The sequence below is a fragment of the Drosophila suzukii genome, chromosome 2L (genome assembly GCF_043229965.1).
Source record: "Drosophila suzukii chromosome 2L, CBGP_Dsuzu_IsoJpt1.0, whole genome shotgun sequence".
Lineage (NCBI taxonomy): Eukaryota > Metazoa > Arthropoda > Insecta > Diptera > Drosophilidae > Drosophila > Drosophila suzukii.
Window position 1 is genome coordinate 21750422 of NC_092080.1, and position 2390 is coordinate 21752811.

The 2390-nt window shown below is 36.4% G+C and overlaps 1 long non-coding RNA gene across 1 annotated transcript; it reads right to left on the reverse strand.

The window, feature by feature from the left end:
* Positions 1–365: 365 nt before the first annotated feature.
* On the reverse strand, positions 366–734 carry LOC139352813 (uncharacterized). The gene is made up of 2 exons (XR_011603924.1): positions 658–734; positions 366–606 (listed from the first exon to the last, which is right to left on the reverse strand). It is a non-coding gene; the product is annotated as an uncharacterized lncRNA (long non-coding RNA).
* Between the last annotated feature and the right edge of the window lie 1656 nt (positions 735–2390).

Below are 2390 nucleotides of genomic sequence, written 5' to 3' on the forward strand. Positions count from 1 at the left end.
ATATAAAAATAAATGTCAATATCACCGCTGTCCGTCCATCGGGTGTTTATTGACATTTTGGCAAACGCAAATCTCGCCGAGCCTGCGAATCCCAATTCGCCTGGGAGGTCGACATCGTCGTTCTCGTTTTGGGTCTCGTTGTTTTCCCTGCCGTTGGTGGAAAACATATTTGAAAACCATTGGCACATGTCCTTATGAATGATGTGCTAATGTGACAGACGCCAGAGAGTTTTTTGTATATTTTTTATTGATGGGAAACGGTGAGTGGTTTTGTGGATGGCTCTGTAATAGGTTTTTGATCCGCGATAGATGTTAAGCTTTAAGGATATTCAAAGAAATTGTATTTCAATATTATTTGAAATTTAAGTAATTTAACTAGAATTTTGGTATATTAACTTATAAAAGTATAATTTTACCAACACATTCACTCTTCATTTGATGCCAGACATGTCTCCTCGCAATCCCTTTTCGACCAGAAGCGATTATTATTTCCCCCAGATCCCGAGTAAATAAATGGGATGCATTCATATATTTTGGAGTTGTAGGTGTACATGAAGAAAGCTTCTTCCGTCGTAATTCCTTGGCTGTGTGGTAAACAACACTGGGCTATAATATTCCAGTTAGTAAATTAGATTATGATAATACACATTTACTCACGTGGACTTTTGGCACTAATCAAGGTGAAAACCACACTGAGATATAGGTGTTGTATTAAGAGTATCATTGGGAATTAAGATATGAACCGACCGTAGTATAGGTTTTTTGTAAAATCCATATGTGTTATTAGCGCAACGAATTTAATTAAAGCATTCACTTACGGATTAACCGGAGTGTTTAATTAAAAAATATTATTTAAGTATTGAAGTCTTCGACATAAGATTTATTTTTAAAGTCTAAATTTGTATAGGTGCCCGTTTTAGGAATTTTTTATGTGACCCTGGGTATCTGCTTTGGTTCCACTCTCACTGATCTCAATTACAGGCGCGCCTTCCCCGCCGATTTTTCCCAACAGCCCCCCACTCCACAATTAGAGGCAATTGTTGAGCGCAGCTCCATCCACGAATCGTCTGAAAATCAAAACCTCCCCAGGGCTGCATAAATTAAAGGCTTGCTTGACGACCAAAAAAAAAAGAAAGCAAGGAAAATAAAATCTGCACCGGTTCGGGGGTTCCCCGCCTGCTCCCCAACCACGTGCTGGCATTGCGCGACACAAAAGGCGAGCAACAAAAAATCGCTCTGGGACAATGACAGGCCCCAAAAGCGGCTGCCAGGACACTTTCCCCACCTTCCCCACTTTCCCCCGCCCGCCCCGTAACAGCATATCCTTGGGAGAATGCTGCACCACAGAATTCCAAGAAAATGCGACAGTTTTCGTTTTCCCTCCGAGGAGTGGGGGATGGGGGGATGCTGCTGGGAAACGCATTTGACACGCGGCGTGCGACATTTATCAAAAAAGGTAAATGGGAGCGGGAAAAAACGGATAACTTAAAAAAACAGAAACCGAAACGGAGACAGGAATTGTGATTGATCGGCGGCCAAGTGTGTTCCTTATTCGGTTTTTGGGATGGAAATGGGGAGTGGCTATTACGGTTGACCTTTGGCACGTGTGCTTCTTGAATAACCCTTTCGAAATGCGGTCTACCATTATGTCTTTTCCCATTTTATTGACGTTAATCAATCATTATCGTGGGTTTGGCACTCATAAGTAAAATCTCCTCAGCAAAGAACGTGAATTACATATTTCATTGTGATCGATTTGATGGTTAAGAACAAGTCACCAATTCTTTTTATGAATATAAGGGGAAAACTAAACATTTTAAATTGGGGTACTTTTTAGACAATAATATATACAAAAATTCGCATCGTAAAAAAAAATATCGACATTTGTATTCAAAGATTTGTATTATGTTTTTGAATAAAATACAAACCGCAATATTTAATGCAAAGTATATTGAATGGCATGATTTAATTTGAAAATATTTGATATTAACACTTTATGTACGATATTAGTTTAATTTACTTTAATAGAAATAAAGTCAAAGATTAAAATCTTTAAGCTAAATATATTTATTTATTTAAGAAGATAGTAAAGTTTAATATACTAATCCTAACATAGGGGTGTAGTGCTAGCTTTGGTTGCTTTTCAATTGTCAAATAAATCTTTCGCCTTTTAGGCTAAATATATAATTTGTAAGCTTAAATTAAAAATAACAAAACCCGCAATAGAAAAAAAATATTATATATTTAATAAAAAATCTTCTAATTTTTTTCTTTTTTTTACCAGTGAACGAAAAATATTCGCTATATAAATTTGTTTCCTTAGGATCACAACAAAATTTAACATCAGAAAAGTTTATTTAAATATTACATATCGTCTTTTTAATTTTGAA